This window comes from Pongo abelii, chromosome X (assembly GCF_028885655.2).
Source record: "Pongo abelii isolate AG06213 chromosome X, NHGRI_mPonAbe1-v2.0_pri, whole genome shotgun sequence".
NCBI lineage: Eukaryota > Metazoa > Chordata > Mammalia > Primates > Hominidae > Pongo > Pongo abelii.
The window spans coordinates 133,318,131-133,345,879 of NC_072008.2; the positions used below are offsets into that span (position 1 = coordinate 133,318,131).

The 27,749-nt window shown below is 35.7% G+C and overlaps 1 pseudogene; it reads left to right on the forward strand.

The window, feature by feature from the left end:
• The first annotated feature begins 6,616 nt into the window (after positions 1–6,616).
• LOC100447229 (calcium-independent phospholipase A2-gamma-like) lies at positions 6,617–25,022 on the forward strand (annotated as a pseudogene).
• Positions 25,023–27,749: the final 2,727 nt, after the last annotated feature.

The following is a 27,749-nucleotide window of genomic DNA, read 5'->3' on the forward strand; positions in this document are numbered from 1 at the left end:
GTCCTCTTAAATTTCTTTTATCATGCTTTTATCAATTTCATTATAGAGATCATTCACTGTTTTGGTTAATTCCTAGGTATTTAATTTTATGTATGGCTACTGTAAATGGGATTAATTTTTTTGATTTGTTTTTTAGATTTTTCACTGTTGATATATAGAAATGCTGCTAAGTTTTTTATGTTGACTGTGTAATCTGCAACTTTACTGAATTCATTTATCAGTTCTAATAGGTTTTTTAATGCAGTCTTTATGATTTTTCTAATATAAAATAATAACATCTGCAAACAAGGATAATTTGACTTCTTCCATTCCAATTTGGATGCTCTTTGTTTCCTTCTCTTGTGTTACTGTTCTAGTTAGGGCTTCCAGTACTATTTTGAATAACACTGGGACATCCTTGTTGTTTTCCAGATCTTATAGGAAATACTCAGTTTTTTCCTATTTGGTATGATACTAGTTGTGGGTCTCTCATATATGACTTTTATTATCTTAAGTATGTTCTTTCTATACCAAGTTTTTTGAGGGTTTTAATCATGAAGGGGTATTAAATTTTATCAAAGGCTTTTGTTAGCATCAATTGAAAAAATTATATAGTTTTCATTCTTCATTCCATTGATTTGATATATCACATTAATTTATTTTCATATGTTGAACCATTTTTGCATTCCGAGGATAAATCCCACTTGGTCATGATAAATGTTCTTTATAATGGATTGTTGAATTCAGTTTGCTAGTATTTCACTGAGGATTCTTGCATCAATATTTATCAGAAGGAGAGGTGAAGCAAGATGGTGGAATCAAAGTCTCCACTGATCATCCTCCTTGCAAGGGCACCAAGTTAACAACTATTTAAACAGAAAACAAAACAAAACAAAACAAAACAAAACTTTGCTAATATATAACAAAAATGACCTTTGCTCCAGTCCCCAGTAACTTCCTTATCTCCATCTGAGATCTCCTCAGCCTAGACGTCATTGCACATATCACTACCACCATTTTGGACACAACAATTTAACAGGTCTCTAGGAAGTTCCAAATGTTCCTTCATCTTCCTGTTTTTTTCTGAGCCTTCAAAACTCTTCCAACCTCTGCTCATTACTAAGTTCCAAAGTTGCTTCCACATTTTCAGATATCTTTATAGCAATACCCCACTCTTAGATTCCAGTTTTCTGTATTAGTCTGTTCTCACATTGCTATAAAGAAATACCTGAGACTGGGTAATTTATAAAGAAGGGATTTAATTGGCTCATTGTTCTGCAGGCTGTACAGGAACAGGAGGCATGACTATGGAGCCATCAGGAAACTCACAATCATGGTGGAAAGCAAAAGGGACGCAGGCACATCTTTCATGGCTGGAGCAGGAGGAAGAGAACAAGGTGGAAGGTGCTACACACTTTTAAACAACCAGATCTTGAAATAACTCACTGACTATCATGAGAACAGCAATAAAGGGGAAATCTTCCCCCATGAGTCAATCACCTCTCACCAGTCCTCACATTCAAAATTGGGAATTACAATTTGATATGAGATTTGGGTGGAGAGACAGACCCAAACAATTACAGGCTTCTTTTGTCTGTGACAGAATGTTTCTGCCTCATGCTTCCCTTTCTTTCCTTCTAGGACTTCAATCAAGGCACAAAAAGTAGATCTTTTCTCTATTTTCTGCTTTTTGGTTTTCCCTATATAAGTCTAGCTAATTTTTTTGGATCTATTTCTTATTTTATTAATTCACTCCTTCTGAGAGTCTAATATGCTACTAAATCTACTTATTGCATCATTTATTTAATGTATTTTGTTTTTAAATTATAAAATTTTATTTAGTTTATATTTACAGTTTTCAGTTTTATGTCAAAAAAGCAATCTTGTCTTCTAATTGTTTGTTCCATTATTCATAATTTTAAAAATTCCAAGTGAAAAAATCCTCTATTATTTAAATAACTTATGGGTTTTTTTCTAATGTCTGTAATATTCTTTAGCTTTTGGTGACATGCTGTAACTACTTATATGCCTGGTAATTTTCATTGTGTATCATAAATTATGTTTCAAAAATTATAGAGTTATTTGAAGATGTTGAATGATATTATCTCTCTCCCTAGGAATATTACACATTAGATTTAGAAGTATATTTTGACAGGAGACTTGCTACAGAAAGTAGTAATCCCTTACCAATAACCCCATCAGGGTTGTTGTCATTCAAAGATAGAGTTTAATCTCTATGAAGTCTGGTCTAGTTCTACTTCTCTTTTGCCTTAAGTTATACTCCTACAGAGTCTTCAGTCAAATGAGGATGGTTTGACTAAGGTGATTCCTCCTTGGAAAGCCCTGGTTTTTAACATTGATGACCTGGCATGTCAGTGGGTTTATTGAAACCAATGCTCAACTTAACCATTAAGCTTAACTTTCAGAATCTGCAAATGCCTCTGGGAAAATGTTACCCCAAATTCTAAGTTCATATCTGTGGGCTTTCCTCCTCTTTCATCTGTATCATCAACAATAACTCACTAAAACATGTATCATGGTTGAACAGTAACTCACTGAAATGTCAAGCACTAGTTATTTCACATGGATTTTTAAATTATTTTTTATCCATTTTAGTTCTCAATAAGAGTGTTGGCCCACAACATTCAGCTTACCATTCCAAGAGGCAGACCACACTGCTTCACTCAAACAAAATAGGGTCAGCTCAAGATTATTATAAAATTATGCCATTCACACTCACAATTTAACATTTTGACTGAAGTAAAAAAAAGGTAGAGTTTGGAGACTAGAGATGGAATTGAGTATATGTTGGAGTAAGCCCTACGGGAGTGTAAAATTATGTACATGACCTCTTTCTTCTGTATAAGAGAAGAAAAAATTGTTGAAACCATTTACTGTGAAACATGTAGTGTAGTTTCATTTTGAATTATTCTGTCAGTCTCCAAATCTTATAAGCCATTACATTTTATCTCTGAATATTTGCCTTATTTTTTGCAGCAGAAATATAACAGTTTTTCCCTATACCATATATTACAAAACTTATTTGTTTGAAAATTTTATGAATGTTTAATATCATCATCATCATCATTATCAAAATTTGTATTAAACATTAACTACATATTGGGCTCTTCTTATGGCCTCATTTATTTTGCCTGGGAATCCAGGCATTTCCATACATCTTCTGAAATCTAGGCACAGGTTCTGAAACCTCAATTCTTTATTTCTGTGTACCCATAGGCTCAACACCACATGGAAGCTGCCAAGGCTTGGGACTTCTACCCTCTGAAGCCATAGCTAGAGCTCTATATTGGCCGCTTTCAGCCACATCTGGAGTGTCTGGGACACTGGGCACCAAGTCCCTAGGCTGCACACAGTACGGAGACCTTGGGCCCAGCCCACGAAACCACTTTTCCCTCCTGGGCCTCTGGGCCTGTGATGGGAGGGGTTTCCATGAAGGTCTCTGACATGGCCTGGAAACACTTTCCCCATGGTCTTGGGGATTACCATTAGGCTCCTTGCTACTTATACAAATTTCTGCAGCCAGCTTGAATTTCTCCTCAAAACATGGTTTTGTTTTTGTTTTTGTTTTTGTTTTTCTACTGCATCGTCAGGCTGCAAATTTTCTGAACTTTTATGCTGTTTCCCTTTTAAAATGGAATGCTTTTAATAGCACCCAAGGCACCTTTTGAATCCCCTGCTGCTTAGAAATTTCTTTCACCAGATACCCTAAATCATCTCTTTCAAGTTCAAAGTTCCACAAATCTCTAGGGCAGAGGCAAAATGCCACCAGTCTCTTTGCTAGAACATAACAAGTGTCACCTTTGCTCCAGGCCTCAACAAATTCCTCGTCTCCATCTGAGAACACCTCAGCCTAGACAGTATTGTTCATATCACTATCAGCATTTTTGTTCAAGCCATTCAACAAGTCTCTAGGAGGTTCCAAACTTTCCCACATTTTCCTGTCTTCTTCTGAGCCCTCCAAACTGTTTCAACCTCTGCCTGTTACCCAGTTACAAAGTCTCTTCCACATTTACGGGTATCTTTTCAGCAATGCCCTACTCTACTGGTATCAATTTACTGTATTAGTCCATTTTCATGCTGCTGATAAAGATATACCTGAGACTGGGAAGAAAAAGAGGTCTAATTGGACTTGCAGTTCCACATGGCTGGGGAGGCCTCAGAATCATGGTGGGAGGTGAAAGGCACTTCTTACATGGCAGCAGCAAGAGAAAAATGAGAAAAAGGCAACAACGGAAACCCCTGATGTACCTTTCAGTTTTTGTGAGACATATTCACTATCATGAGAATAGCACAGGAAAGACTGGGAGGAAAGGAGCTGCCTCTGTTGCACAAAAGTGTCCCTGCAACATTAGCCCAGTGACCAGGGAGCTGCCATCTGACCCCCATTGGAGCTGCCACTTGCATCCGCATATAGGGAGCCAGAATGTAGACTTGCTGGGTCCCCCCATCCTGCTCTGCCCCTCCACCTGCCTTAGTAGCAGAACACAGGAAGGGACTTTGAGAGTTCCATAGCCCCGCCCATCGCCTGGGACATGACCACTTCCCCTGGGTAATATAAGACAAAGATAAATCCCACAGCCATCACCATAGCTGGCTCTCTCCTGCAAGCACCACTTTCTTCCCAGAGGTCAGATGGCACAGCCTATTACAATATATGCTGGCGCAATAACACAGCACTCAGGAAAAACGAACAATCAAACAAACAAAAAAACTTGTGCAAACTCAGGTAACACCACTGCCCACACCACAATGGTTACTTAGGAGGTACTGAGGCTGTTCATATGCCGAATATATTGCTATTACAGATGTCAATTGAGAAAGCCACCACACTAAGGCCATTTACAACCAAGAAAATCTTAGAGCCTATATCAATCCCTTGCCACCACTGTCAGAACTGGTACTTGTACCAGCTGTGGGGAGACCACAGGGCTGGTCAGTCTGGGCCAGCTACATCTGAAATTGTCCCTTCTAGAGCTAAGAGTGGAGCCCAAGCCACCGAACATTTCGCAGACAACTTCAAAACTTGAGGCATCAGAGAGCTTCTCCAAAGGGCTAACTAGAGATGTTGGTGACCAATTCTTCTCAGAAGGAAGAACCCAAATTACAAGTGAATAATCATAGCAAATGGAGTGTTAAGGGGAGAATGCTGGAGCCTATCAGAGTTCACTGGAAGAATCTATGACACACACATAAAAAGGAAAAAAAAAAAAGATGGCAGAGATCAAACACTAAGATTCTTAGTATTCCATGAAAAGGATAAGTAGGAGAGCTTCTGGCTTCTCTAGTCCCTGTAGAATACTGCCGGTATTTGAACTCAAGGAGAGCTTCTTTGCATTGAAGTGAGCTGAGATTTGGGGACTTCTCAAGTTAATTACACTGGCCTACAAGCTTGTGCAGTTTTTCCCGGACACCAACCATAGTAGTAAGCACCATACTGGGTGCACACACATCGTGAGGATTGTATTCTTCTCAGAGACCTTCAACTCTTTTGTCTTCACATCACCAGATTCCTTACAGATATTCCTCAGCACTAGGGTAGACTGGCAGCCCCTCATGGTGACTAGACCCACAGGAACAGCAGAATTCACAGTGGTCTAGCCTTCAGAGTTTGCCACTCCTAGGGGAAGGGAGAGTGAAACATACTAAGAAGGCATATAGTGGGATAAAAGGAACCAGAGTGTAGGCTTTTCTCTGTCCCAGAACTTCCCACTTGTTTGAATTTTCCTTCAGCAAATGCATGGGCACAGTGCTGGGCTCAGTGGAAGACTGCAGTTCTAACCCAGCAGTCAAGCAGCTCTGATGCTTGTGAAGGGACTTGGATAAGATAATTTCTCCCTGTTACCCACCCATTGTGGACACATCTGGGACTATTTTTGTAGATCAGCATGGGTACACTTATAAGCTGCATTTCTGGAGAACTTTGGAATGAGTGCATCCCCATGATAGGTGTTCCCTCTGGGCTCAGACTTACATGGGTATTAAATCTCCATTCTTTACACACAAAATGACAGTATTCCTGCAGATAAACAGAGATGCCTGTCCGATCTGAATATTCAAAAAGAGCAGGACAGGTGTATGATGGGGAGAAGAATCATTTTCCTGCAGGCCTGGTAGTGAAGGTTGAGATGGTTCCCTTTATTCCCCCTGTGAAGACCTCAGTGCATTTCACTGGGAGTTCCCTCAGCTACATCTGTCAAGTCTAAGAATTTCATCCACCACTGTAGTATTGCATGTACACAACTGTTTCAGCCACAGTCATTTCTTACCCATGGATATTTCCTACTGACCTGAAGGCTGAACTGACCAACCTAGTGAGAAAAACAATACTGGAAAATATTCACATCACTAGGAAACGAGATAAGCTTCATGAGACCTCTGACATCCTGGCCCTACAGGAGATAGTGAACCTTCTTACACACCGGATATATCACTACTACTAGCAACATTTGACAAAGCCATCACACAAAAATTATAACCAAGAACTCATACAGAGTTTTTGCCACTGAAAGCGCCCAGAGTCAAAGCTAGATGACTATAAACTATATACATTAAAGTCAGATCTTCAAGGAGGTAAAAAATAAATAAATTCAAAAATAATAAGAAATGCTCTACCCGGATGAGAAGGAACCAGAAAACTAATGCCGACCATAAAAAAACAGCTTTACAACACCACAAAAAGATTACACTAACTGTCCAGCAACAGATCCAAACGAAAAATGAAATCTTTGAAATACCAGATAAAGAATTCAAAAGGTTAATTAGAAAGTTATTCAATGAGATTCCAAAGAAAGTTGAACACCAACACAAAGAAATTTAAAAAATAATTCAGGATATGAGTAAAAAATGTCCTAAAAAGACAGATTTTAAAAAACAAACAGACAAAACTTCTAGAAATAAAAGATTCATATAGGGAATTAAAACATGCAGAGTAAGGTTTTAAAAACAGAATAGACAAAGCAGAAGAAAACAATTATGGAGCTTGAGGACAAGGCTTTCAAAGTAATACAATCAAATAAGATAAAGAATAAAGAATTATGAAATAAAGTATTGGACAAAGATGGGATTATGTAAAATATCCAACCCTAAGAATCACAGGTGTTCCTGAGGAAGAAAAAAAGAAAGAAAACAGTTTGAAAACCCTGTTTGAGGAAACAATTGTTAAAAACTTCCCTGGTCTTGCTAGAAATTTAAACATCTGAATACAAAAAACTCAAGGAATTTCTGGGAGACTCATGGCCAAAAGATGTCACCAAGGCCTATATTAATCAAGCAATCTAATGTCAATGTAATAAGATAATTCTAAGGGTAATGAGACAAAAGCATTAAGTCACTTATAAAGGAAAACCTATCAAACTAGCAGCAGACTTAGCAGAATCTTAGAAGCCAGAAGGGATTGGCATACTATCTTTAGTCTCCTCAAACAGAATAACTGTCACCCAAGAATTTTTTGGCACGCAAAACTAAGTTTCATAAATGAAGAAGATAAAAAGTATTTTCCAGTTAAGCAAATTCTGAGGGAACTTTTTACCACTAGACCAGCCATATAAGTAATGCTCAAAGGAGTTCTAAACATTAAATAATAGGTCAATATTCACCAGCATAAAAAATACTTGAAAGTATAAAACTTACATGGCTTATAAAACAATAACACAATAGAAAAATGAAACAACTAGATAACAACATGATGATTGGAATGGTGCATCACATATCAATAAAAACTTTGAATGTAAGTAGTCTAAATGCTCCCACTTAGAGATAAATATTGGCTGAATGGATTAAATGTCACAAAGTAAATATCTGCTGTCTTCAAGAAACTCACTTAACTTGTAAAAATTCTTAGACCCTTAAGGTGAAGAAAAAGAAAAAAAATTTCCACAAATGGAAGGCCAAAACAAGCAGAAGTGGCTATTTTTATACCAGATAAAACAGACTGTAAACCAACAACAGTGAAAAAAGACAAAGAATGCCATTATATTATGATAAAGGAATAAATTCAACAAGAAAATATAACAATCCTAAATATATACTCACCTAACACCGGAGCTCTCAGATTAATTAAACAAGTACTGTTAGACCTACAAAAAGAGAAAAACAGTAATACAATTATAGGTTGAAATCTTTCTAGTGATACAGCATTAGACAAATCACTGAGGCAGGAAGTCAACAAAGAAAACTGGACTTAAACAGGATACTAGAATAAATGAACTTAACAGAAATTTGCAGAACATTCTACCAAAAACTGCAGAATATACATTTTTATTCATCAGCACATGGAACGTTTTCCAAGATAGACCATAGGATGAGCCACAAGATAGTCTTAATACATTGAAAAATATTTAACTAAAATTAAGTATCTTATGATATGACAGTGGAATAAAACCAGAAATTAATTTCAAGAGTAACTACCAAAACTATGCAAACTAAACAATCAGCTCTTGAGTGATCTTTAGGTAAATGAAGAAATCAAGATGGAAATTATTATTTTGTAAATGAATAACAAGACTGACACATCTTCAAAATCTCTGGATAGAGCAAAAGCAGTACTAACAGGAACATTTATAACACAAAATGCCTAAATCAAAATGACAGAAATATCTCAACTGGACAACCTAACATTACCCCTCAAGGAACTAGAAAAACAAAAATAAAAATAAACCCAATGGAAGCAGAATAAAATAAATAACAAAGATCAGAGCAGAACTAAAAAAATGAAACAAATAAATAATACAAGGATCAATGAAATAAAAAATTGATTCATTGAAATGATGAATCAAATTGATGGACAACTAGATAAATCACCCAATAAAAGAAGAGAGAAGATTCAAGTAAGCTCAAACAGAAATGACAATGTAGACATTAGAACTGATACCAAAGAAGTAAAAAGATTTTCCAAAACAACTATAAACATCTTTATGAACACAAACTAGAAAATATAGAAGGAATGATTAAATTCTTGGTAACATACAGCCACCTAAGCTTAAATCAGAAAGAAACAAAAATCCTGAACATAGAAATAAAAATTAGTGAAATTCATTCAGTAATAAAGTTTCCAACAAGAAAAAGCCCAGGACCACACACAGATTATCAACCAAATTCTATTAGACATTTAAAGCAGAACTGGGGCCAATCCTACTGGAACTATTCCAAAAGATCAAGAAAGGGATAATTCTCCCTAACTGATTCTATGAAGCCAATATCACCCTAATACCAAAACCAGGAAAAAAAAAACACAACCGAAAAGAAAGTACAAACCAATATCTCTGATGAACATAGAAGCAAAAATCCTCAACAAAATACTTGCAGACAGAATCCAACAGCATATCAAAAAGATAATTTACCACAACCAAGTGGATTTTCTCTCAAGGATAAAATGATGGTTCAATACACACAAGTTAATAAATGTAATTTATCACATACATCAGAATTAAAAACAAAAATTGTATTACCAGCTCAATAGATGCAGAAAAAGCATTCGACATAATTCAGTGTGTTTTCATGATAAAAACCCGCAACAACTAGGCACAGAGGAAACAAACCTCAAAATAATAAAAGCCATATGTGAAAAACCCAAAGCCAATGTCATACTGAATGGGGAAAAGATGAAAGCATTCCCCCTAAGAAATGAACATGATAAGAACGTCTACTTTCACCAATTCTATTCAACATACTACTGGAAGTCCTAGCTACAGCAATCAGGCAAAAAAAAAAAAAAAAAAAAAAAAAAAAAACGAAATGAAGGGTAACCAGATTGAAAAAGAGAAAAAGAATTCAAACTGTCTGTGTTTTCCAATAATATGATCCCATATCTTGAAAACCCGAAAGATTCCCCAAAGGGACTCCTAGATTTGATAAATGAATTCAGTAAAGTTTCAGGTTACAAAGTCAATGAACAGGAATCACCAGCACTACTATACAACAATGTCCAAACTGCAAATTAAATAAAGAGCTCAATCCCATTTAAAACAGTAGCAAAATATATAAAATACTTACAAATATACTTAAAAGATATCTACAAGAATAACTACAAAATACTGATGAAAGAAATAATAAGTGACACAAATGAAAAAATATACTCCGCTCATAGATTAGAAGAATCAATAATATAAAAAAGACCATGCTGCCCAAAGCAATAGCAACCTACACAATAAATGCAATTCCTATACAAATACCAATGCCAGTTTTCACAAACTTAGGAAAAACTATTCTGAAATTTGTAAGGAACCAAAAAAAGAGCCCAAAGAGCCAAAACAACCCTAAGCAAAAAGAACAAATCTGGAGGCATTACATTACATGACTTCAAATTATACTACAAGGCTATAATACCCAAAACAGTATGGTACTGGTATTAAAATAGACACATACATCAATGGAACAGAATAGATAACCCAGAAATAAAGCCAAATACTTACAACCAACTGATCTTGTAAAAGTCATCCAAAACATACACTTGAGACAGGACACCCTATTCAATAAATGGTGCTGGGAAAATTGTATAGGTATATACAGAAGAATGAAATTAGATCTGTATCTCTTGCCATATAAAAATTTATCTCAAAATGGTTTAAAAGCTTAAATATAAGATCAGAAACCATAAGAATTCTAGAAGTAAATCTAGAAAAATCTCTTCTGGATGCTGGCACTATCAAATAATTTGTGAATAAGTCCTCAAATAAAAATTCAACAAAAAGTAAACAAATGGGACTTAATTAAAGTATTTCTGCATATCTAAAGAACTAATCAACAGAATAAATAGACAATCTATAGAATCAAAGAAAATATTCACAAACTATACATCCAACAAAGAACTAATATTTCTACAAGTAACACATCAGCAAGAACAAAATGAATAATAACATTAAAAAGTGGGCAAATGATATGGGTAGATATTTCTCAAAAGAAGACATACAAAGGGGCAAACAAACATATGAAAAAAATGCTCAACATCAAGAATTATCAGAGAAATGCAAATAAAAACCATCAGGAGATATCACCTCACCCTAGTCAGAATGGTCATTATTAAAAGTAAAAAATATATATATCATAAATGTTGGTTCAGATGCAGTGTAAAGGGAATGCTTATACACTGTTGTAGGGAATGTAACTTAGTACAACCTCTATTAAAAAATACGGATTTTTCCAAAGGAACTAAAAGTGGACACATTATTTGATCCACAATCCTAGTACTGGGTATCTACTCAAAAGAAAATAAGTCATTATATCAAAAAAAAAAAAAAAACCTGCACTTCTATGTTTATCACAGCACAATTGATGATTGCAAAGCAATAGAATTAACCTAAGTACCCATAAACCAATGAGTGGATTAAAAAATGTGGTTTATGTATATATATATATATATGCATATGTGTGTGTGTATATCACATTTATGTATATATATACACACATTACATATACATTTATTGTTATGTATATATACTCATACACACATCATGGAATATGTGTGTGTATATACCACATTTATGTATATACACACATATACATTTATATTTACATACATATTTATGTGTGTTTGTATATATTACACATACACACATTGTTAAATACTACTCAGCCATTAAAAAAAGAATGAATTCATGCCTTTTGGAGTGACTTGGATGGAACTGGAGGCTATTATCTATTATCCTAGGGGAAGTAACTAAGGAACAGAAAACTGAATAACACACATTCTCATTTATAAGTGAGAGGTAAGCTATGGGTAGGTAAAGGCATACAGAGTGGTATAATGGACATAGGAAACTCAGAAAAGGGGAAGGTAGGAGGGGTGTGAGGAATTAGAAAATCACCTTTTGGGCAAAATTTATACTATTTGGATAATTGGTATACTAACCGCTCAGTCTTTGCCACTATAAAATTTATCCATGTAACCAAAAACCACTTGTATGCCTACAGCTATTGAAATAAAAATGCCCAAGTTCACAGAGTGTGTTACTTGCAGAATTTAGATTCCAACTCTGATTGATTTAATTTCAAAGTTCTTCATTTTAACTAATATGGGGCAAGTGTTTGCAAGCTCATTTCTTTGCACGTCTTATAAACCTCCAAACATATTTTTTTTCTCTTTTATTTTAGATTCAGGGGTACATGGCAGGTTTATTATATAGGTAAATTGTGTGTCACAGGGGTTTGGAATACAGATAATTTCATCATCCAGTTAATAAGCATAGCAAATTATAGGTAGTTTTTCAACCCTCTCACTCCTCCTATTCTTCACCCTCAAGCAGGACCTGGTATGTGTTGTTTCCTTTTTTGTGTCCATGGGTACTCAATGTTTATCTCCAGTCATAATCCAGAATATGTAGTATTTAGTTTTCTGTTCCTGTGACAGTTTACTTAGGATTATGGCCTCCAGCTTCATCTATGTTGCTGCAAAAGATATGATCATGTTCTTGTTTATGGCTGCGTAGTATTCCATGATGTTTATGTACCACATTTTCTTTATCCAGTCTACCGTTGATAGATATTTAGGTTGATTCCATTTATTTGCTATTGTAAATAGTGCTGCAATGAACATATACATGCAAGTGTTTTTATGATAGAAAGATTTATATTCCTTTGGGTGTATACCAAATAATGAGGTTGCTAGGTTGAATGGTATTTCTTTTCTTTCTTTTTTTTCTTTTTTGAGACAGAGTCTGCCTCTGTCACCCAGGCTGAAATGTAGCGGTGTGATCTTGGCTCACTGCAACCTCCACCTCCTGGGTTCAAGTGGTCCTCCCACCTTGGTCTCCCAAGTAGCTTGGAATTACCAGTATGCACCAACATGCCCAGCTAATTTTTTGTATGTTTAGTAGAGACATGGTTTCACCATGTTGTCCAGGCTGGTCTCAAACTCCTGATCTCAAGTCATCTGCCTGCCTCAGCCTCCTGAAGTGCTGGAATCTCAGGCATGAGCCACTTCACCTGGCTTTAATGGTATTTCTGTTTTAAGTTCTTTGAGAAATCGCCACACTGCTTTCCACAATGGCTGAAGTAATTCATACTCCCACCAACATCGTATGTGTTCCCCTTTCTCTGCAACCTCACCAGAATCTATTTTTTGCTTTTTAAATAATAGCCATTCTGACTGGTGTGAGATGGTATATGATTGTGGTTTTTATTTGCTTTTCTCTAATGATTAGTAATGTTGAGCATGATTTTATATTCTTGTTGGCTGCTTTTTATATTCTTGTTGGCTGTGTGTATATCTTCCATTGAAAAATCTGTGTTCATGTTCTTTGCAACACTTTTTAATGGGGTTCTTTAGCTTTTGCTTGTTCATTTGTCTACATTCCTTACAGATCCTGGGTATTAGACCTTTATGAAATGTATAGTTTGCAAATATTTCCTCCCATTTTGTAGGTGGTTTGTTTATTGATAGTTTCTTTGTGCTGTGTAGAAGTTCTTTTGTTTAATTTCCATTTGTCAATTTTTGTTGTTGGCATCTTCTTCATAAAATCTTTGCAGGGCCTATGTCTAGAATTATGTTTCCTAGGTTTATTTCAAGGGTTTTATTTATCGTTTTATTTTTGAGATGGAGTCTCGCTCAGTAGCCCAGGCTGGAGTGCAGTGGTGCAATCTTGGCTCACTGCAAGCTCCGTCTCCTGGGTTCATGCCATTCTCCTGCCTCAGCCTCCCAAGTAGCTGGGACTACAGGTGCCCACCACCACGCCCAGTTAATTTTTTGTATTTTTAGTAGAGGTGGGGTTTCACCGTGTTAGCCAGGATGGTCTCGATCTCCTGACCTCGTGATCCACCCATCTCGGACTCCCAAAGTGCTGGGATTACAGGCGTGAGCTGCCGCGCCCAGCCTATTTCAAGAGTTTTAAATAGGGTTAGCTTTTACATTTTAATCTTTAATCCCTCTTGAGTTGATTTTTGTATATAAGAAAAGGATTCAACTTCAATCTTCTGCATATGCCTGTCATTTATCCCAGCACTATTTATTGAACAGAGAGTCCTTACCACATTGCTTGTTTTGTAAACTTTGTTGAACATCAGGTGGGTGTAGGTGTGTGGCTATATTTTGGCTTTCTATTCTGTTCCATTGGTCAGTGTGTCTGTTTTTGTCCCAGTACCATGCTGTTTTAGTTACTGAAGCCTTGTAGTATAGTCTGAAGTTGGGTAATGTGAGGCCTCCTGTTTCATTCCTTTTGTTTAAAATTGCCCTGGATATTCGAGCTCATTTTGGTTGGCTCACTGTAACTTCTACCTCCCGGGCTCAAGTAATTCTCATTCCTCAGCCTCCCAAGTAGCTGGGGTTATAACACACCCAGTTGTTCATTTATTTATATATATTTTTGTATTTTTAGTAGAGATGAGGTTTTGCCATGTTGGCCAGGCTGGTGTTGAACTCCTGGCTCCAAGTGATCTGCCTACCTTAGCATCCCAAAGTGCTGAGATTACAGGCATGAGCCACTGTGCCCCACCACATACGAATTTTAAAATAGTGTTTTTTTAAAAAAAAATCTGTGAAGAATGTTATTTATAGTTTGATGGGAATAGCATTGAATCTATAAATGGCTTTGGAGAATATGGCCATTTTGTCAATACTGATTCATTCTATACATGAGCCTGGAATATTTTTCCAGTTCTTTGTGTCATCTCTGAATTCTTTGAGCAATGTTTTGTAATTCTGATTGTACAGATCTTTCAGCTGCCTTGTTAGCTGTATTCCTATGTATTTTATTATTTTTGTGGCAGTTGTGTATTGGATTGCATTCTTGATTTTGCTCTCAGCTTGGATGTTGTTAGTGTATAGAAATGCTACTAATTTTTGTTCCTCAATCTTGTATCCTGAACTGTGTCAAGATTGTTTATCAGATACAGGAGCTTTTGGGCACAGACCATGAAGTTTTCTAGGTATAAAATCACATTGTCTACAAGCAGAGATAGTTTAACTTCCTCTCTTCCTATTTAGATGTATTTTATTTATTTTGCTTTTCTAATTGTTCTGGCTAGGACTTCCAGCACTATGTTTTACAAAAAAGGTGCAGGTGGGCATCCTTCTCTTGTTCTGGTTCTGCTGGGGAAGGCACGCAGCTTATGCCCATTCAGTATGATGTTGGCTGTAAGTTTATCATAGATGGCTCTTATCATTTTTAAGTCTATTTCTCCATGCCTAGTTTGCTGATGGTTAATATGAAGTGATACTGAATTTTATCAAAAGCCTTTTCTGAATTTATTGAGATGATCATGTGGTTTTGTTTATAGTTCTATTTTTGTGGTGAATCACATTGATTAATTTGCGTATTCTAAATCAATCTTGCATCCCAGGGATAAAGCCTACTTGATCTTGGTGGATTAACTTTTTGGTGTACTGCTGGATTCAGTTTGCTAGTATTTTTTTGAGGATTTTGGCTTCTGGCATCTATGCTCATCAAGGTTATTGGCCTGATGTTTTCTTTTTTTGTTGTCTTCCTGCCAGCTTTTGTTATCAGGATAACACTGGCTTCATAGAATGAGTTAGTCAGGGATCCCTCCTTGTTGATTTTTTGGATAGTTTGAGTAGCAATGGTACCAGTGCTTCATTATAAATCTGATGAAATTTGGCTGTGAATCCATCTGGTCCTGGCTTTTTTTCTTGTTGGCAGGCTTTTTATTATTGATTCAATTTTGGAACTCAATATTGATCTGCTCAGGGATTTAGTTTCTTTCTCCTTCACTCTTGGGAGATGGTTTTTTTCTGGGAATTCACCCATTTCTTCTGGGTTTTTTAATTTGTGCACATAGAGGTGTTCATAGCAGTCTCTGAGACTTTTTTGTGTTTCTGTGGGGCCAATGATAATGTCTCCATTGTCATTTGTGATTGTGTTTCTTTGGATCTTCTTTATTTTTTATTCTTTATTAGTTCATAGTCTATGAATCTTATTCTTGCATTCAATAAACCAATTCCTCAGTTCCCTGATGTTTTGTATACTTTTTTGTGTCTCTGTTTTCTTCAGTTCAGCTCTCATTTTGGTAATTTCTTGTCATCTGCTAGCTTTGTGATTGGTTTGCTCTTGTTTCTCTAGGTGGAATGCGAGGTTGTAAATGTGAGATCTTTCTAACCTTTTGATGTACGTGTTTAGTGCTATAAACTTTACTCAACACTGTTTTAGCTGTCTCTTGGAGATTATGATATGTTTTATCTTTGTTCTCATTGTTTTCAAATTATTTGTTGCTTTCTACCTTAATTTCATTGTTTACCCAAAAGTCATGCAGGAGCAGGTTGTTTAATTTCCATGTCATTGTATGGGTTTGAGTAATTTTTTGGTGTTAATTTCTATTTTTATAGTGCTGTGATCCAAGAGTGTGTTCAAATATATTTTAAATAATCAACATCTAATTATTAGTTAAGCATAACTATTAAAGAACAAATGATGTTACTCTGAATTTGAAAACTAATCACAAGGTTTCTTTTGCACACACTTTACCACAGAGAAACTAGTGGAGACATACAAAATGACTTGTGCAAATGTAAGCAAGAATTTTTTTTTCAGTCAAAGGAGTACTGGAATGTGAACTCAAAAAAAGAGATGCATGCACTATTTTTTGGTGCATTCAAATATTTTATTGTAAATGAGTTCTGCAGATGATATAATTCACATAGCTAGTATTATCTTAAGTTCAATAGAGTGTTGAAGGGTCAAACTCACCTAATTGTTAATGTTAAATTTTTACAGGGAGTCACTATTTCTACACATTTGGGGAAAATAAAGTTCTATTGAAAAATTAGGATTAATTTAGATGTTGGCTTTAAAATATACCACTTGTGATAGTATTGCATAGATTTTTAAATTTGGCTAACATGTTTTAAGCTTTCCCTTTCACACAAAGTAAACTTTGGTTTGAATAGAGGTGCTCAATATAAAAACACTGCTTTTTAAATTATTCAACACTTGTTATAATTATCTATGTTAACTTCAATGTGGAGACAATGCAATATTCTTACATTTTCATTGCAAATTGAAGCTTTTGCAATAATGCCTATTAATTAATCCAAATTGGCCACCTTGAAATAAAGGTTTCAGTATGATAATTTTTTATATGTGAAAATAAAACTTGGTGTCTTTTTTACAGCTAATTATTATAACGGCAATTTTAACAATTTTCTTCACAAAGGAATGTAGAATCAGTTAAACTTTGGGGTTCTAATTAAATTAACAAATTTTCAATGCCACAAGGAAGCACAGATAAAGTTACAAACAACATTGATTATTTCCAAACTTCAATCTCTGCCTGTTGTCATTATTATGCATAGGTCTCTAGGCTCTCTTAAGGCAATGCATGACTTATTTAAAAGTAAATTTTCAGTGATGTCAGTAAAAATGGGAGAGTATAAAACTACCAAAGCCCATTGTTCCACAAAAGCAGATATTTATATGGCATAAACTGACACAATCACATTTAGAAGAGCTCTGGGAACTAATCAGAAATTCACAGCAACAAAGTAAATATTTTTAAAAATCTGAATCTCATTAAGAAATTTTGTAAGTGTTTTACCGACCCTAAACCCACCCCATACTTCTCAGGTTGACGGTGGCCTTAAAGAATATCGCCCACATCTGGTTATAAATTCCTAGCGATGGAGAGAGACAATAAATCATATACTCCAAGAATTATAGTTTTTTAATTTTTTTTTAATTTTTTTACCTATTTGGTGACACCCTGAAGTATCAGCTCAAAGGGCTTCCCTTTTTTTTTTTTCTTTTTTTCTTTTTGACAGAGTTTTGCTCTTGTTGCCCAGGCTAGAGTGCAATAGCACGATTTCGGTTCACTGCAACGTCCGCCTCCCGGGTTCAAGCAATTCTCCTGTCTCAGCCTCCAGAGTAGCTGGGATTACAGGCGTGTGCCACCATGGCCGGCTAATATTTTGTATTTTTTGTAGAGACAGGGTTTCACCATGTTAGTCAGGCTGGTCTTGAACTCCTGATCTCAGGTGATCCAACAGCCTTGGCCTTCCAAAGTGCTGAGATTTTAGGCATGAGCCACCATGCCTGGCCAGGGCTTCCCTTTATTTCACCTAGCTCAGTACTCTAGCAGGGCTGAAGTGGTTACCCTCAGGGAATATTGTGGAAAACATTTAAAAGTAGGTGCATTATTTGTTGCCACATAGGGCAATGGATAGTAGTGGGGTAAATGATAGACAAACTAAAATGATTGAGAATAAAGGCTGGTTACTGAGACATATTGGGAGTAAGGGCTTTAAAAAGCTGCCACATATTTCTGGGAATCTAAGATGTCATGTGCGTGCCCAGGACTGGCATGTATTCAGAAGTTACGTGAGAAGTCCCTAAACTTTCGCCTTTGGCTACCTTTGGGAGACTCACAGGCAAAAAAATGAAGGCAAAGTTAGTTTTGGGAGACTCACAGGCAAGAAATGAAGGAAAAGTAGAGTTTTAAACTGCCAGGCCAAGTGTTGAAGGCATAAACCAACACAAATGCAGAGTCAATCTGCACAACTGGGAGGTTTTTGTTATCGTTTCTTCAGACATTTAAGGAAATATCTGTTGAGTCACTAGCTCATTGCTAAGCTAATGTTAAACAGGTTTTTGTGGTCACGCACAACAAAGAATATGTACTTTACAAAATTAGTTCAGATAAGTCAATAAAGAAAAAAACAATTGCAATAAGCAATAACAACAAACTTTGGAGCTCGAACAATCTAATTTCCAGAGTTGCCATATTATAATGTACCAAATGTCCAGTTTACCAGAAAAAAATATAAACCAGGCAAAAAATAGAAAATATTGCTCTTACACAGCAAAAAAACAAAACAAAACATAAAAACTACTAAAATCTGTACCTGCAAAAGCCCTGACACTGGATTTCTAAACAAAAATTTAAATCAACCATTAGAATATGATCAATGAATAAATAGAAACAATATACAAAGAAATAAAGGAAGGTATGAGACTCTCTAACCAAATTGAGAACATTAGTAAGGAGATAGATATAACCAAAATGAACCAAATAAAAAATTCTGAGTTAAAAAGTGCAATAATTGAAATGAAATAATTACTAGAGTAGTTCAACAGCAGGTTTTTTTTTTTTTTTTTTTTTTTTTTGAGACGGAGTCTTTCTCTGTCACCCAGACTGGAGGGCAGTGGCGCGATCTTGGCTCACTGTAAGCTCCATCTCCCGGGTTCACGCCATTCTCCTGCATCAGTCTTCCCAGCACCTGGGACTACAGGCGCCCGCCACCACGACCGGCTAATTTTTTTTGTATTTTTAGTAGAGACGGGGTTTCACTGTGTTAGCCAGGATGGTCTCGATCTCCTGACCTCGTGATCCGCCCACCTCGGCCTCCCAAAGTGCTGGGATTACAGGCTTGAGCCACCGTGCCCGGCCTCAACAGCAGTTTTAAGCATGCCAAATAAAGGATGAAGGATCTTGAAAACAATTAATTGGGATTATTTAGGCTGAGAAACAAAGATTTTTTAAAAAATTTAAAATACACAGGATACAACAAATTTATGAATGTATGCATGATGTAGTTCCAGAAGTAGTACAGAGATAGAAAAGACATAAATATAATTTGAAAAAACAGCTCTCAAAATAGTCCCAAATTAGGTTATAGACATAATTCTAAATATCAAGAAACTCAATAAACCCTAAGTAGAATATTCTCAAAGACATGTACTTTGAGAAACATATAAAACTCTCAAAAAACAGACAAAAAGATAATTTTTAAAGCAGCAAGACAGAAGCAGCTTGCCACTTACAAGAGAATCTCAGTAAAATTAATAGCTAATTTCTCATCAGAAACCATGGAGCTCAGAAGACAGTGGCAAGTGTTCAAAGAAAAAAATCTGTCAATCAACAATTTTATATTTGTTAAAATTATCCTTCAAAAATTAAAGAGAATTTAAATCACTTTTACATAAACTAAATCTGAGAGAATGTTATGGACTGAATGTTTGTGTCCTCCCTAAATTAAATTATATGTAAATTCTCATTGTGCCTATATTTGCAGGTAGGTTAACTAAAGAGGTAATTAAAATTAAATGAGGTCATAAAAGCAGAGCCCTGATCTTATAGGATAAATGGGTTTGTGAGAAGAGACACCAGAGAGCAGTTTCTCTCTGTCTCTCCCTCTCTTTCCCCCATCTCCACAAGTGCACAAAATAAACTTCATGTGATAGTAAAGTGGTCATCCGCAAGCAAAGCAGAGAGCCCTTACCAGAAACAAATTCCTGTGCAAAAGTTGATATTGTATTTTTCAGCCTCTGGTGTTGTGAAAAAAAAATGAATTTCTATTGTTGTACCTAGCCTATGTTAGTCTGTTACAGTAGCCTAAGCAGTCTAGTGTAATTTATCACTCATAAACCTTTCATACAGGAAATAATAATGGGATTGCTTTATCTTGATGACCACAAAATATGTAACCATGTAAGTTGTGACAAGAACAGTAGAGAAGCAGAGCTATATAGGAACACGGATTTTGTATACTATTAAAGCTAAGTTTGTAGTAATTAAAACTACATTGTTAGCAGTTTAAGATATACATAGTAATCCTCAAAGAAAGCCCCTGGAAAAATTATGCAAAAAATATGCAGAATAAAAGTTAAGAAAGAAATCTAACAGGTGCATGCATACACAAATGAATAAAACACAAAAAAATAGTAATGAAGAAAATGAGAAACAAAAATGACATAAGATATACAGATAAATAATAGCAAACTTGGATATCAATAATTTTTTTGTAATTTTTAAAAAAGTAAATGAATTAAACTCTTCAATTAGAAGGCACATATTTGCATAAAGGATAAAAAGAATTAATCAACTATCAGAGGTCAGTAAGAGACACACTTAAGAACCCAAACCATAAATTGATTACATGTAAAAGAATGGAAAAATATATTCCATACAAACTTAAGCCAATGAGAGCTGAAGTGGCTACGCTAATAGCAAATATAAAAAACTTTAAAGCAAAAATTCTTACAAGACAATAAATACATTACATAATGATAAAGAATTCCATTAATCACAAAGTATTTTAATTATAAATATATACACAACAACAGAGTCAAAATATATGAAGTATAATCATTAGATTGAGAGGAAAAGTACATTGTTCTAAAATAATAGCAGAATATTTCAAAATCTACGTTTAATAATGGAAAAAATATAGAAAATGTAAACAAGGAAATAGAAGACTTGAAAAAAACTATAAACATATCAGACCTAAAAGATACACAGAGAACAACCTAGCCCATATTACAAAGTAGGTTTTATTCCCAAATGTGCAAAAAATTTTCATGGATAGACAATATTTTATATGTGATAAAACATGTCTCAATAGATTTTACGTAACTGAAATCTTAAAAAGAACTTTACCTTACCCCCAAAAAAGAATGAAATTGAAAATCAGTAACTGAAGGAAATCTGGAAAGTTCACAAATTAAAGAAAAAACCTCTCTTAAAAGATTATTTTAAAAAATTACAAGAAAATTAGCAAAGTAATTTAGATAAATTAAAAAAAAACAAAACGTATGAGATGAAGTAAAAACAGTACTTAAAGTAAAATATACAGCCATAAATGCTATGTTAATAAAAGAGAAGAATCTCAAATCAATACCTTTACTATACACCACCTTAAGTAACTAGAAAAAGAGAAAGCAAATTGAAAAACAGCCACAAGGAATAAAATAATAAAGACTACAATAGGATGAATGAAATAGAGAATATGAAAGCAATAGAGGGGATCAACAAACCCAAAAGTTGTTTTTTAAAAAGAGTAATAATTAAGTTATTAAAATGTATGTAGACTGACCATGATTAAAAGAGAGAAGATTTATATTAATAACTTCAGAGGAGAGGAGCAGAGCAAGACCATAGAGGACTCTCCAGAAATTCTCACCTGCAGAAACATCAGTTTGAACAACTACCCGTTACTGAAAACTTTTCACAAGAGCTAAGGAAACTGGGAGAGTCTTTTGTTTTTTTCCTGAGACTGAGTCTTGCTTTGTCGCCCAGGCTGTAGTGCAATGGCGCGATCTCGGCTCACTGCAAGCTCTGCCTCCCGGGTTCACGCCATTCTCCTGCCTCAGCCTCCCCGGCAGCTGGGACTACAGGCGCATGCCGCTACGCCTGGCTAATTTTTCGTATTTTTAGTAGAGACGGGGTTTCACCGTGTTAGCTAGGATGGTCTTGATCTCCTGACCTTGTGATCCGCCCGCCTCGGCCTCTCAAAGTGCTGGGATTGCAGGTGTGAGCCACCGCGCCCGGCCGGAACAGGGTGACTCTTTACAGTATCCAGATGCAGTACAGAAATATAAAAAGATGCACTGAGGGGGAGGATAAAAAGGGCAGTTTGACATTACCCACATCACCCCTCCCCCCACCTTAAGGAGCACAGTGTTGAGAGAGATACCTTCCATTTGGGGTAAGGAGAAAGAAGCCAGCACTAGACATTGTCTTAGCCTGTAACACTAGGTTAACCACAGTAAAACCTAGCACCAAGTAAGTTACCGTAAACCCAGACTCCAGGCTGGTATCTATAGTACTGAGTCACGAACATTCTCCAGTGCCAGGCCATATCCCACAGCCCCAGAGTTCAGGCATGCACATCAGAATTGATCTCTGGTTGGCACCACCACCAGACAGACTTTAGCAACCCCAGGCTCCCTCAGCCCTCAGTGGCAGGGTGACCATAGAGGTCCTGGGTTCCAGAACTTCCCCACTGCCAGGCAGGATTAAGTGGCCCTAGGCTTTAGGCCTACTCAAGCAAGCAACTGCATTTCCTGTTGTTGCCTAAGCATTGCTACAGGATTAGCCACATTCATCTACAAAGAGATTTTCATACAAACGAAGTAATATGTAAATAGACAAAAATGAAGCACATACTGGCAGAAAGCACTGTTACTCTCCAGGCAACCATTGTTTACATATTGGAATTTTGAAACCTAGCACTCCCACTCCCAAAGGACTTACTAAAATGAGCATTTGTATGTCCCATATTAAAAGTACTTCTAAACTATTTCAAAGGCTGTTTTTGGCAATCAGAATGAAATTATTTCACGTTTAGCTCAAATCAAGAGAAATTCTCAAATATTAAGAAAAGTATCAAATAATGACTGGTTAAAACAAACCAAAAAGAAAAGTGAAACAAGGCATAAAATCTCTGAAAAAAAATCTGACAAATAAATAGAAAAGTATCCTTTTCCAAAAGAGAAATGCCAGATTAGACATAAAAAGAAGACATAAGTAGTCTTTTTTATTATATGACTATTATAGCCACAAAACTTAAAAAGCCATTCTACTTTTCATCAAATTATGTTAACTCTTATTTCAAATGTGAGGAAAATGTGTCTCAAAAAAACAGGGGGAAAAAAAAAAAAACAATTCCAGGACATATCAGAACTTGAAGGTAAGCAGGTTGAAGAAGGGAAATTAAGTTCTCCAGATCTTGGCATACTGACTGATAAGTCAGGCTCAGAATCTTCTTTAGATACTGTGGAAAATCCTTCAAATCCTATTGCAATACTTGAAGTTCTTCTAGTTTCAACTAAAGTATTACTAACTTTCTTTTTCATCCCAGTGAAACTGTATAATCTTTTGTAGGTGGAATATTGGTGGACTTGTCCCCAAGTTAAATTATGATTTAAAGAGACACTTAGAAAAAGAGGAAAAGCCTACTAAAACCAAGCAGGCTATCAGCAAAGACAAAAATGCAGAGAAGAACAACCGTTTATCTCTTCAAGAAGAAATTATTATTGCAAGGGTGAGTATTGATAACAGAACCTGGGTGTTAGTTCAGGTATTAAGAAAAAGAACTGACCTGAAGTTCTGTATTACTGGGGTTGAAGAACTGAATTTTCATCATCTAGAATATATTGAAGGAAATGAGTGTCTGTTAAAGAAAGAATTATTCCATATTTATTCTGGCTGAGAAAAATTAAAGGTGAAACACTTTAGGCTGCACTTAGATAATTTTCGGCTTTAATTGCCTACGTGCATCCAGTGAAAGGGAGAGGAATCCCAATTTTCACAATTGATGACGGAGGAACAAGTTATGTGGTTGCTCTGCAGATACTATGAAAATTGGTTGAACTAACTCAGAAACCAGTTGATCAGCCCTTTGATTACATTTGCGGTGTAAGCACAGGTGCCATATTAGCTTTCATGTCGGAATTTTTTCATATGTCCTTGGATGAATGCGAGAAACTATAAAACATTAGGTTCAGATGTATTTTCACAAAATTTCATTGTTGGAAAAGTTAAAATGAGTTGGAGCCATGCATTTTATAGAAGTCAAAGGTGGGAAAAAATTCTTAAAAATAGAATGGGATTTGCGCTATTGATGGCAACAGCAAGAAACCCCACATGCCTTAAGGTAACTGCCATAAGTACCATAGTAAACAGAGGGATAACACCAAAATAATTTGATGTTTTAGAAACTATGGTGCTTTAGAAACTATAATTTGTTGCTTCTAAACATAGAAACCATGACCATTTTGCTGGAATCAACTGTCATTTCAGAGGGTGTCAGTATAAAATGTGGCAGGCCATTAGAGCCTCATCTGCTGCTCCAGGCTACTTTGCAGAATACACATTGGGAAATGATCTTCATCAAGGCGGAGGCTTGCTTCTGAATAACTATTTGGCATTAGCAATGCATGAGTGTAAATGTCATTGGCCGGATATCCCATTAGAGTGCACAGTATGCCTGGGCACTGGACATTCGGAGAGTGACATGAAAAACACTGTGATACACACAAGCTTGAAAACCAAACTTTCTAATGTTATCAACAGTGCTACAGATATAGAAGCAGTCTGTATAATGCTTGATGTTCTGTTACCTCCTGACACCTATTTTATATTCAATCCTGTAATGTGTGAAAACAACTCTAGATGAAAGTCAAAATGAAAAGCTGGATCAGCTGAAGTTAGAAGGGTTGAAATACATAGAAAAAAATGAAAAAATTTAAAAAGTTGCAAAAATATTAAGTCGAGAAAATATAACTCTGCACAGAATTGATGATGAGATATAATTGAAAACAAACATGTATGAAGGCTTTCTATTCTTTTTAAAGTTGCAATGAGTATATGCTTATGTTCTGATAAATGAAGTCCTGCTCAGAAGATTCACCAAAGTCAATAGGAAATGTGGGGTTCAACATCAGTTACATTTGAAATAATTATGAATTCTAGAGAATCCTGAAGAAGACTGTGCTTCCACCAGTTTGCACAGCATAGATAATATGCTTGGTTACATAATTCATATCAGAATTAGGTTTTTAAGATGTTAATAATTAAGTAAGTTTTAGGAGTCTCATTGTGATCATGGTATCATGGTATTAGTAGATGTTGGTGTTATTTTGTTTGATTTTGGGAAATGTATTCATATATGTGTCAAGCAAGGAACTGAAAACTATTACACTTTGTATTTTTGCTTTTGTCATCATAGTCATATTGAATTTATGTAATCATTGATTTTATTTCATGTGGAATAGCTAATTGCTTCTTAAAATTATGTTATTTAATGTTTTCATTAGCTACACTCTACAATCCACATAATACCTTTTATTTTAAAATTACTTAAATATATGCAGAAAGTAGAATTTTTATTAAAATACTTTTATGCTTGAAATATGAGAACCAAGTACAGTTTTCTATTCAAAATTTTCTTATTTTAATATTGTTTGGCTAAAAAAGATAAAGTTTCAAACACTTTTCTCCTTAAAATTTCAAGATAAAGTACATTAACTTTTCTATGTCTAACCCTAGCTTATCCTGCCCTGTTATAAAGTTGATTGCTGAAATTTACTGAGAAAATATTTCCATCATTAACAAAAATAAAATATTGAAATAAAAAAGGATAGAGGTTCAACATCTTTAGTCATTATGGAAGTGCAAATCAAAGTCATATGCCAGTTCACACCAACCACATTTGTCATAATTAAAAAAAACAGGAAATAGGAATTGTTGATAAGAATGTGGAGGTATTGGAACCCCTGTACATTGCTGGTGAGAATGTAAAATGGTGGTGCTACCACGGAAAACACATTGGCTCTTTGTTAAAATGTAAGCATAAAATTTCCTTACAAGTCAGTATGAGTACTTCTTAATTGTATACCTGAGATAACTGAAAACATATGTTTTTAAAATAACTTTTGTCCAGATGTTCATAGCACCATTTTTTACTGCAGCTGAAAAATGGAAACAAACTAAACGACTATAACCTACTAAATAAAATGTGGCATAGCCATACAATGGAATATTGTAAATCTGTGAAAATGAATGAACAAATTACATAAGGGATTAACCTCAAAAACATTATACTAAGTGAAAGAAGCCAGATACAAAAGGCCAATATTGTATGACTCTATTTTTGTGAAGTGCCCAGAATAGGCAATTTTATATGGAAAGAAAACAGAGTAGTGCTTTCCAGGGGCTGAGTGAGGGAAAATGGGGAGTAACCACTTAATGTGTATAGAGTTTCTTTTTAGGATGATGAAAATGTTCTAGAATCAGTGGTAATGGTAATAAAACATTGTGAATATACTAAAAGCCACTGAATTGTACCCTTCAAGATGGTTAAAATGGTTAATTTTATGTTATGTGAACATTATTTCTCTAATAAAGTAGATTTTCAGCAACAAAGGGCCCATTAGAATGGAAGCATACTCTGAATGGTTATTAGTTATTAACTCCTAACATGCAAAATATTTTTAGGTAGCGTTTTTATATAGAAGAAATTATATGACATTATATGAAGACATTAAGCATTGAGTGTCATTATTATTGATGTATAATGGATTCCCATCCAACATTATGGTGTGATTTTAAAATAAGAGCCAGGAAATCAAAAGTATTTTCTCTGGGGCTTAATCTTTGATCAGATCATTGAAAAACTTATAGCTTCCAGATTTGTGGGGGACAGATACTTTTACTCATTATACAATGCTGTAAGGCCACCCAGAGAGACTGGATTATGTACATTGACTATTCACATTTCCTTAGATATATTTATTTGAATGATGGCTTCTACAAAGTAGAGAAGTCTGTCGTTATGAGAGGTGAAGCCAGCTGGGCTTCTGAGTTGGGTGGGGTCTTGGAGAGCTTTTCTGTCTAGCTAAAGGATTGTAAATGCACCCATCAGCACTCTGTAAAAACGCACCAATCAGCACTCTGTGTCTAGCTAAAGGATTGTAAACACACCAATCAGCACTCTAAAAATGCACCAATCAGCACTCTGTGTCTAGCTAAAGGATTGTAAACGCACCAATCAGCACTCTCTAAAATGGACCAATCAGCATTCTGTAAAATGGACCAATCAGCACTCTGTAAAATGGACTAATCAGCACTCTGTAAAATTGACCAATCAGCACTCTGTAAAATGGACTAATCAGCACTCTGTAAAACTGACCAATCAGCAGGACACGGCTGGAGCCAAATAAGGGAATAAAAGCTGGCCACCCGAGCCAGCAGCGGCAACCCATTTGTGTCCCCTTCCATGCTGTGGATGCTTTGTCCTTTCGCTCTTCACAATAAACCTTGCTGCTGCTCACTCTTTGGGTCCTCACCACCTTTAAGAGCTGTAACACTCACTGCGAAGGTCTGCAGCTTCACTCCTGAAGTCAGTGAGACCACAGACCCACTGGGAGGAATAAACAACTCTGGACGTGCCACCTTTAAGAGCTGTAGCACACACTGCGAATGTCTGCAGCTTTACTCCTTCAGTCAGCAAGACCACAAACCCACTGGAAGGAAGAAGCTCTGGACACATCTGAACATCTGAAGGAACAAACTCCGGACACACCATCTTT